Source organism: Lagenorhynchus albirostris, chromosome 6 (assembly GCF_949774975.1).
Source record: "Lagenorhynchus albirostris chromosome 6, mLagAlb1.1, whole genome shotgun sequence".
NCBI lineage: Eukaryota > Metazoa > Chordata > Mammalia > Artiodactyla > Delphinidae > Lagenorhynchus > Lagenorhynchus albirostris.
Genome location: NC_083100.1, coordinates 36,343,556 through 36,354,476, shown reverse-complemented (window position 1 = coordinate 36,354,476; position 10,921 = coordinate 36,343,556). Strand labels below are relative to the sequence as shown.

General features: G+C 33.2%; 1 pseudogene; it reads left to right on the top strand.

Moving 5' to 3' along the window:
• The first annotated feature begins 4,373 nt into the window (after positions 1 to 4,373).
• LOC132522564 (U6 spliceosomal RNA) lies at positions 4,374 to 4,471 on the top strand (annotated as a pseudogene).
• Positions 4,472 to 10,921: the final 6,450 nt, after the last annotated feature.

The following is a 10,921-nucleotide window of genomic DNA, read 5'->3' as shown; positions in this document are numbered from 1 at the left end:
CTGTTTTTAGTCTTCTGAAACTTAAACATTGACAAAACTGATTCTAATTGACCAAAGAGACAAATTCACCTTTCCTTTACTATCTAAATTATGTGTTCCATCTGTACATCTGTAACACTAAAATTTAAAGAATGTCTGCAATCCATTTTCCCCAAGAGCTTTCTGTTGATTTTTAGGAAGCATGAACTCAAGAGAACTAAAAACCATACCTGCTTAACTTTCATGGTACCAAGCCCACAGCATGACTTAAAACAACATGGAATAAATGAATTTAATTGTGCTGATGACAATACCAGACAAAACATGTACTACACAGGAGCTAATAAAGTCTAGAACAGCTTATGAGCTGTTTTATACCATTTCTTAAACATTAAATAGTTTCCATTTCAAATGAGTCTTTTTTCTTCTATTTTAGATCTTCAAAAAGAGTACAATCAGTTCTGCTATTGTCTGAAAAACGGGAATTTGTTCCAATGCATTTGATATAGTAGACGATGCAAATTTAATGTTTGCTAATGCACCATTTCATCCATGAACAACATTAGATGAATGCAGAAAATGCACCCAATTGACCCAAACCACATAGGAATACACAAAACACTCATACTCGAACATCTGCCAGCCACCTCAGTTGACCAGCCTGGGATATGAGACACATCCATCCACATCTGCTACTAGAACTTCCCATCTGATTTCAGATACCACTCATTCTACCACTTCACAGTAACTCACAGGCTGCAACCTTTCTGATGCCCACAGGAAAACATCAGGTTTGGTTCAAGGTAAAGTGCCATATTTATTGAAGTATTTATATATTTCCTAACCACTTAATATGCATAAAACGGTGCTACCACTTTATTCGGTTTCTAATTTTTTTATGTGTCACTGACATAGTTTTTGAGTGTAGTACCGCTAAATGCTTTCTTCCATAAGCCCTGGAACACATATAGCAGAATTGGCTATATTGAAATATATATTTGAAATATAAGTTCAGTCTTTCTGGGTTAAGTTCCTAAAACTAAGAAAACATCTAAGATCATCAGGATGATTAGAGAAATCTAATTATAGTTTCTCTGAATCATAAAGTGTGTTTAGTAACAATGCTTACAATGAAAAAGCTTTTGCAAGCTTAAGAAGCTCACAACCTTCTGACTGGATACTACATATCAGGTATTATTTCATTCACAAAAGTATGTTCATTTCTATATTATTTGAGTATTTAATTTTTGTACTATTTATCTTTTTTTTTACATGTCATACTTACTTATAAAAGAGTGAAGAGGTAACTAAAGAGTTCATTTTAAAAGAGTCAATTTTGTGAAGAGTGTGTGTGTGTGTGTGTGTGTGTGTGTGTGTGTGTGTGTGTATTGGGGATAATGTTATAAGTGCAACCTAAATCTATCCTCAAAGAAAAGTGTGAATGTTGCCTAAATGTTGGATATTGATAGTGAATGGAAAAGAGAAAGGGAAGGAAGGGAAGGGAAGGGAAGGGAAGAAATTTTACTCTTTCAATCCCTAAGAAACTAAGAAAACCACTGCTTGAAAAAAATTTTGAGAGTGGAGTAGAAAAGTCTTAGTGTTCATTAAAATACTATGAAGCTCTAACAAGCCAGACATACAAATGTGGCATATTTTATGAAAAAAGATAAAAGAATAAAATATTAACATCAAGAGTCTTGAAGACTATTTCATTCTGAAGCCCTTGAGCTTTAAGCAGGTGTCCCTTCAAGCTGTACCTAACTAGTTCGGTGTGTGGGTGTGTACCAGAGACTCCTGTCCACTAGGGGCTAGACTTTCACTAATAAACTGCATTTAATTACAGCACTTACATAAAGTCCTATTTAACCGGCATACAGATAGAAAGATTTTTTTGTTAATACTGAAATGTATTTATGTTGTGAGGTAATTTTTTATTGAGTTACAATTAACATACAATATTATATTAGTTTCAGGTATACAACCTAGTGATGTGATATTTTTATACATTACGAGGAGATCATCATGAAAGGTCTAGTTACCATCTGTCACCATACAGAATTATAATAATATTATTGACTATATTCCCTGTGCTGTACATTACATTCCTGTGACTTATTTATTTTAGAGCTGGAAGTTTGTACCTCTTAATCTCACTTACCTATTTCATTTATCCCCTAACCCCCTTCTCTCTGGCAATCACCAGTTTGTTCCCTGTATCTATGAGTCTGTTTGTTTTATTTTTTAGATTCCACATATATATGAGATCATATGGTATTTGTCTTTCTCTATCTGACTTCTTTCACCTAGCATAATACCCTCTATGTCCATCCAAGCTGTTGTACATGGCAAGATTTCATTTTTTATGGCTAAGTAATATTTCAGTGTGTGTGTGCATCTGTATATACAGCACGTCTTTATCCATTCATTTATTGATGTACCTCAGATCAGTTTAATAGTTCCAAATGAATTTACTCAAATATGTATATTCTCAAATAAAACGCTACTTCAGGAAGTTTATATTGTGATATTAAAACACTTTCATCATTGAAGCATTTATTTTCCGTCTTTTTCATCTATCAGCTTTATGAGAACTAAAGACTATCATGTACTAATCATGCTTAATTAACATCAAACAATCAAGTACTCTTGGTGTATCACTGTTATGCAAATGTATTAGAAACAAAAGAAGACTATAAGTGTTTCTAATTTTTTTTGGAATTCACTCATTTATCAAATATTTATTCAGTTATTTCTGGATACTGTGATTTGGGAATGACTTATATTTTGTGGGGTTTTGGCCAGTTTTCTAAAATAGGGGGGTGAATTTTAAATCACAAAGGTAATTTTTAAATTTAAGATTTATTTATTGAGTGCCTATGGATCCTGCTCTAGCAATATAAAGATGAAGAAGATAAGAACCCTATCTCAAGCTAGTCAGTCTCATTAGAGAGACAGACAGGTAAATAAACAAGGTCCTCCCAAAACAGTGACATTTCCTTTGCTATAAAAAGGGTGGGTAAAGGGCAGGAGTACCATATAACGCAAGGTGTGCAACAGTTAAGATCCATGGCTTTGGAGTCAGAGATACTGGCTCTGCTGCATGATTCTCAGTACATTTTTAGCCACCCTCAGTTTATCCACAGAGAATGAGGAATGGCAATTCCTACCTCACAGAGTTAACTGAAATAATGCATGTAGAACTTTAGTACAGCACTGGCACATACTAACTGTTGAAAAAATGGTATTTTTTTTACAATCGAGCACTAGGGAAGCACAGAGTAGGTACCGAATAAACATACTTACTGATCAACATATGATGGACAAAGGAGGGTAGCTCCTCAGTGTACCAAGAGTCATCTACTTTGGATGTTCACCACATTAGAATTTTAGGGTTACACTGAGATAGATAAATATGTACATGTGTGTGTATGTACGTGTGTTTGTGTGTATATATATATCTGTAAGAAGCATAACCACTTTATAGCATAAGGTCTATTTTGAAGCTATAAAACCAGTAATATCATAGAACACTCTCAAGAGGAATGAGTTGGTCAAGTTCTGCCAAGGAAGTTCTCACAAGAAGGCATTATGAAATGTCTTTATTCCTCAGAATTTGACTTTAAAATGTTCCCACTGGAGTCCAATGGAAGTTTTATAAGAGTAAAGGATAGAATTAGGTCTTGTATATTTTTAAAGGGTCATTCAAAAAGGCAAAGTCTAAATTTTTTACAGATGGCAGAATAAGGACTGATGCAGTTGGCCAAAACTGACCTTTTATGATTTTCAAAAGCAAATGTTTACTGAAAAAGAACTCTACTATACTACCAATTGGGAAAAAAAAATGCTGGATGCTTACATTGGACAACTCAGTACACATTCACTGCCAAACACATTTATACAAAATCAATAATAATATTTTCCATGGTACCTGTTTTCAACCTCCTCTCAAAAATTTTGTGCTGTAGTTCCTTTTTCTTAAACACAAATATGTTTCTGAGGAAAAACAACATTTTCAATGAGAATAGGCTTGTGAAAGGACATGCATTTTAGGAACCTTACTGTTAGCTTCACAGTCTCTACCACAATGGTGCAAGGCAAGGGTGAGGATGATCAATTTTGCCAGGTCTTCTGGATAGTGAATTCAGAACTGATTTTAAGTTCTTCCAGAATGGAACTCCTTTTAAACTTCTTTCAAAATACAACTCCCTTTTTACAAAGAGGTAGAGGGGTTTCAGAAATTTTTATGCCCTTTTGGATGTTAAATAAAACTCTTAAAAAATAAAATTTTGATGAGTTGAGTGAAAAAGAAATATTAAAATCCATCAAATGTGGATGGGAAAAATTAAAGTGGTTTGTCACAATATATTTTGGGTTTGATGAATTTTAAAAATTTAGTAGGCAGCACATATACTAAAACTGGAATAGTACAGAGAAGATTATCATGGCCCCATGCAAGGATGACAAGCAAATTAGAGAGGTGTTCCATATTTTAAGAAGTTTTTAAAAACACATGTAATAATAATGGTTTTAAGACTACTACTTGCATCCTACTTGAGAAGAGTTTTGTTTTGTTTTGTTTTGTTTTGGGAATGGACGTGATATCCATTCTGTAATGAATTTAGAGGAGTGCCTAGAAACACATGTAATAAAGATTGTTATATAGTGCTATGTGCGCCAAAGGAAAAAAAAAAAAGGTTGGGGGGAAAATTTAAACTGTGAACTCAAATTATAAGTAGGATTACTCATCCCCACAATAGCCATAGTTTAGAACTTTCTTATCTTCTTACTTATTAAGTGGGTTTCAAGTATTCTTTTGATATGCAGATTTTTAAAACATTTTGTTCCATGGCTGATCATCAGAAAATCAGAAACATTGTGATTTTCTTTCTTAGGAGAAAATAAATATAATAGTTATTCAGACACCACTTAATGTATACAAAGTGACACTGGCACCTAATCTAAGTTCCCCCAAATGGCCTTCTTCTGTTAAGAATTGCACAAGTCTGTATGGTTTTAAAAACAATAATAAGTGGATAGTTTGAAGTGTAAAATAGTACCCCCACTTTGGAGAAAGGTTTGACACTTTCTTATAAAGTTAAATTGCCCTTGTTTTCTGGTCTAGCAATTCCACCCCTAGATCTTTACCAAAAAAATAAAAACACATATCCACAAAGCTTTAGTCATAAGTGGCAAAAACTGGAAACCCAAATTCCATCAAGAGGAGAATGGACAAATTTTTTACATTCATACAGTGGAATACTATTCAGCAGTAAAAAATATAGTAATATACACAACAACATGAATAAGTCTAACAGATGTTATGCTGAGCAAAATAAGCTGAACATAAAAGGGTACACAGTTCCATGAAGGACAATATTAGACAAAACTAAGTCAACAGTTTTAAAAATCAGAAAAGTGTTTGCCTCTGGATAAAGGAGAGGATCAACTGGGAAAAGACATGAAGGTACTTGCTGGAATGAATGATGGCAATATCTGTTCTTCATAGGGGTGTAGGTTAATGGGAGCTACATACATTGATCAAATTGTACACTTAAAATGTGTGCATTTTACTATAGATTAAGTTTATGTTGAAAAAGAATAAATGTATATATTTTTAAAGATTTTTTTAATACATGTCAGGCAAATAAATCAAAAGAAGTATGGCTTCTTTTATGTGCATTCCCATATCACTGTTTGTGAACTTAAGTGGTCCTAGCAACAAAATGAACAGATTTAACTCTGCAACTGTGCAGCATTTTTCTAACTGGTCTATTTTCCAGAAGGCAAGAGCTTGTCTTTTTTTTTTTAATTTAAATTGTTTGTAATACAGCACATAAATTGCCATTAAACATGGCAATGCAATGAGAACCTCTAGAAGAAACAGGTGGGATCACTTCCCATTTTTTTTCCTTATGACTTTGAGAATAAATCTCCTCCAAATGACACCTTTCTCCTTCAAACACTTCAGTTGTATATTTTATAACTTTTACATATGTCATTTTTACATGACAGTCACAGCTCCCACCTGGAGTTTTGCAACACTGTCCGCATGTTACATTTTTTTTAGAATATGCATGTTTTATTCTGAATAATTTTGCATAATAAAAATGAAAGTACAAAATAATTAACACAAAATATTTTAAAAAGCTAAATAAATCAAGAAAGGAAAAAGCAGAAATGCAATCCATGGCAGAGTCTCCAAAAGTCACATAAAAGTTCGAAAACATCCTTCCAGTTTCACTAATGGAAAGACTTCAAGGTCAAATTGAAATCCCAATGTCAAGGGTCTAAAATAATATATGTACTACATACTACCTAGGCAATTAATATTGATGTTGAGGTATACAGATTCAACAAATTTTTTAAAATTATGTAAATGGTTTAATAGCCACAGAGATTATAACTAACAAGCTGAGAAAAACTTAAAGAATACTGAGATCCCTATTAGACATTTCAAAAGAAGATTGATCTTTTTTATTGACTTGCACATTCATTCATTCACTTGTTTGTTCATTCTATCAACAAATATTTATTGGGCATCTATTATGTACAGGAGGTTCTAAGGGTTTGGAATATGTAGGAGACAAACAGATAAAATTGTCAACTTGTCAATATGAGATAGAATGTTTGATAGTATACTAAGGGTAAAAAGGCAGGGAAACGAGATATAAAATTAAGGGAAGAGGACTGAAATTTTTAATAAAGTAACCAGGAAAAGCCTACTGGTAAAGGTGGATTTTGAGTAAGGACCCAAAAGAAATGAGAGAGCTAGATTTGCCAATACCTGGGAAAGAGCAGCCCAGATAGCAAGAAAACCAATGCAAAGGCCCTGAGATGGGACAACACCTGGCAAGTTTAAGAAGCTGAAAAGCAGCCCTTATAGCTGAAGCAAAGAGAAGAAGGAGAGAAAGGGAGAAGGTAAGAAAAAAAGCACTGTGAGCTAGATCAAACAGGGCTTTCCAGGCTGTTGTAAAGAGTGGTTTTTATAGTGCTTGGGATGGGGCCACTGAAGGTTGAAAGCAGAGGGATGACATGGTCTCACTTCCATTTTAAGTAGATCTTTCTGGCTTCTCTTTAGAGGATAGAATGGGGAGGGTCAAGGGTGAAAACAGGAAAATCATTTAAGAGGCTACTGCAATAATTCAGATAGAATGAGATATGATAGTAACTTGGAACAGGGTGGAAGCAGTGGAGAGTGGAGAGAAATGGTCGAGTTTTACATATATTTTGAAAGTAGAGTTAAGATCTGTCGGCAGGTCAAATGTGGGGTGTGAGAAAAGGAGTCAAAGATGAATGTAAGGTTTTTGGACTAAGCAAATGAAAGAATATTGATTTCTCAATTTGGGTTAAGTCCTTGGCATATTAATGGAATTATACCCACTTGACAAGAGGGGATTACAGTAGGAAAAAACTTGCTACTAAGAATAAAACAAATAAAAACCCTTTCCCTATGTCTAGGGAACATAAAATACAATAATATTTATGCAATAATCTTTATGCAATCAAATTGTGTTAAATATATCACTAATTTGTAGTGTTCATTATTCAATAAAATTGATATGGAGGTCAATCGTTAGCTCTGAGTCAGAGAGAACTAGGTTGAAATCCAAAGTCCACTACTTTAAGCTGTGGATATTGCGCAAGTTATTTAACTTCTCTAGATCAGTTTCTTCACATCAAAACTAGATATACAAATACCAACTTAGGTTCTTGCTTGAATAATTTAAAATATCTGTCATCTTTTAGGTACCTAATAATAGTAGTTGTGATTATTATTTCCCATTGAGTCAAATTCTCTAATTTACTTCGGCAGTATTTGAATTATTTTAACCTGAGAATCCAGTATATTATTAAAAAAGGACAAATAATAAATATTTATTGTTGGATAAAAAGTTATTTTGAGTATTTATCTACATGAATGATATTTAGAAGATCTGAATTTAGTTTCAAGAACATTTCTTCTTTAGCACATAACTTTGTTTACTACCAGTGGTAAAAATTAATCTGTGGAAGTAGGCTCACTAAATATCATCCCAGTCATCTCTTCTCTTACCTTCTCTACCATAGAGGTTTCTGTTGCAGCTAAAGGTAAAACATGGCATAGTTCTAACCAATAAAATGTAAGGAAATCTCCTGGGTAAGGCTTCCAGAATGGTTTTTGTTTTCCCAGTAAAAAAAGGGACAGTCTCAGCTGATACATCTCTTTCTCTCTCTCTCTCTCTCTCTCTCTCTCTCTCTCTCTCTCTCTCTGTCCCCTTTACATCATTGTCTTTCCCCTTCATCCCTTCCTGAAATGTGGATAAAATGCCTTGACGTCTAGCAGCCATTTGGGGATTATTAGCTAAAAACTATGAGAAGAAAATGCAACACTCTGTGCATGGTGATGAAATGAACACAGAGATGAAAATAATATGTACCTCTGAAAAGATCATTGAGATGTACTAATTGTGAACTATCAACCTCCAGACATCCTATTTTGTGAGAAAAAATTAAAACATATTTAAGCCACAGTAGTCAAGTTTACTTTTACTTGTGGCCAAATATATTTCTAACTGATTCACTACTTTTCCTTATATTAGGCAAGCAATATAGATGCCACTTTGTTCCTTTAAATTTTATCTTGACTTTTTTTTCTAGTAAGGTACACTATTATTACTTTCTCATTCTCCTATTTAAATCATGCAAGCTATTTTTGGGAAAAAAATTTTTCTGAAAATACACCCATGTGTTTCTCACAGAATCTTTTAGTAAACTTATGTGAAATATATACATACATGTAACTAATGCTTCTAAATGAAGAAGAATTTTTAAACCAAATTAACATCACAATATAGGAATTTTTAAAATATTCATGTAATTTTTTAAAAAGCTAATAACTGCTCTCAGAGAATTGATAAATATTCCTTAAAGGTTGAAAACAGTTTTTCTCCATTTTAAAAAGGTGCTTTTTTTTTAGTCCGTTTATCATAGAAGGAAATAAATGTAAAGTACACTTTTAACCTAGAGCTGTGTTTCTTCCTCTAAAGGAATAAATATGATGTCAATGGTAGCATTAAGGCATATCGAAATGGTTTCCTAAGAAAATCAAGCTTATGTCCCAAATGGCCACTCTCACTGGCTTTTTCTTTGCTTTCCTTCCTTCCTTTTCTTTCTTCTTTTCCTTTTGGCCCGCTACATGGCAATTGCAAAAAAAGGAATAAAAGCGGAGATAGAAAGTGACCTTAATTTGCCCACATCACGTAAGGTTAGCAACCTATAAGTCCCATTTGCAGTAGTTTTATTTAAAGATAAATACTACATAGGAAGTACATTTTATAGTGATAATACTGATGATGCAAGAGTAATATAGGTTGACTAAGTGAAGAATCACTTTTCTGAAAAGAGAACACTTTAGGCAAAATCTTTAGATATTAAATTGTTTACGCATTTCTATTTATAGATGGTCAAAAATGGTTAAAATAGTTCATATGACAAGGAACTTCTGGAAAAGAATATTTCTGGCAGAAGCATCCAAAGTTAGTTATAATGATCAAGGTATTTGTTTATTTGTTCTCTCCATTTGCTATCATCCTCTCAGGCCAAACATTCAACGGTCAAGACTATTAAACTTCATTATAAGAACTCAAATGTATACATCTGAGATTTGATTGAGTACCACAGCAAATGTATTGCTTTCTCTCACGCTCTCTCTCTCTCTCTCTCTCTCTCTCTCTCACACACACACACACACACACACACACACACACACACACACACACAGTACTCTTCGGCAGATTTCTATGTAGTCAAAAGGAATGGGAATGTGTGTGTATATGTGTGCGAGAGGGACAGAAAGACATAAAATGAAAACCTGATGTAAATAAAATGCTAGAAAAAAAAAAAACTCTTCCAAAAAATTTAAGAGAACACTTCCAAACTCATTTTATGTGGCCAGCATTACCCTGATACCAAAGCCAGAAAAGACACCACAAGACAAGAAAACCACAGGCAAATATCCCTGATGAATATAAATGCAAAAATATACAACAAAATACTAGAAAACCAAATCCAAACATATTAAAAGGGTTATGTACCATGACTAAGTGGGATTTATCCTTGGAATGCAAGGATGGTTCAACATACAAAAAACAAGTAATGTGATATACCACATTAACAGAATAAAGGATAAATATCACATGATCATTTCAATAAATTCAGAAAAAGCATTTGGCAAAATTCAACACTCTTTCTCAACAAACTAGGTATAGAAGGAATGTACCTCTACATATAATAAAGGCCATTATGACAAAACCATGGCTAACATCTATCCCAATGATAAAAACTTGGAAGCTTTTCCTCTAAAACATGGAAACATGGCAAGGATATCTACTCTTGCCACTTCTCTCTAACATAGTTCTTGAAGTTCTACTCAGAGTAATTAGTCAATAAGAAAAAACAGGCATCTTAATCATGAAGGAAGAAGCAAAATTTTCCCAGTTTTCAGATGACATGATCTTACATAGAGAAAACCCTAAAGACTCCATTAAAAAAAAACTGTTAGAACTAATAAACAAATTCAGTAAACCTGCAGGATACAAAACCAACACACAAAAGTCAGTTGAATTTCTATACACTAACAACCAAGTATCTGAAAAGGAAATTAGGAAAACAATCCCATTTAAAAGAACATCAAAAAGAAAAAATACTTAGGAATAAACTTAACTAGGTAGGTAAAGATTTGTATACTGAAAACTATAAAACACTGATGAAAGAAATTAAAGAAGAGACAAATAAATGGTAAAACATCTCATGCTCATGGATTGGAAGACTTAGTTTTGTTAAAATGTCTATACTACTCAAAATGATATACAGATTCAATTCAATCCCTATCAAAATCCCAAAGTCATTTTTCACAGAAATAGGAAAAAATTCTAAAATTCATATGGAACCACAAAAGACCACA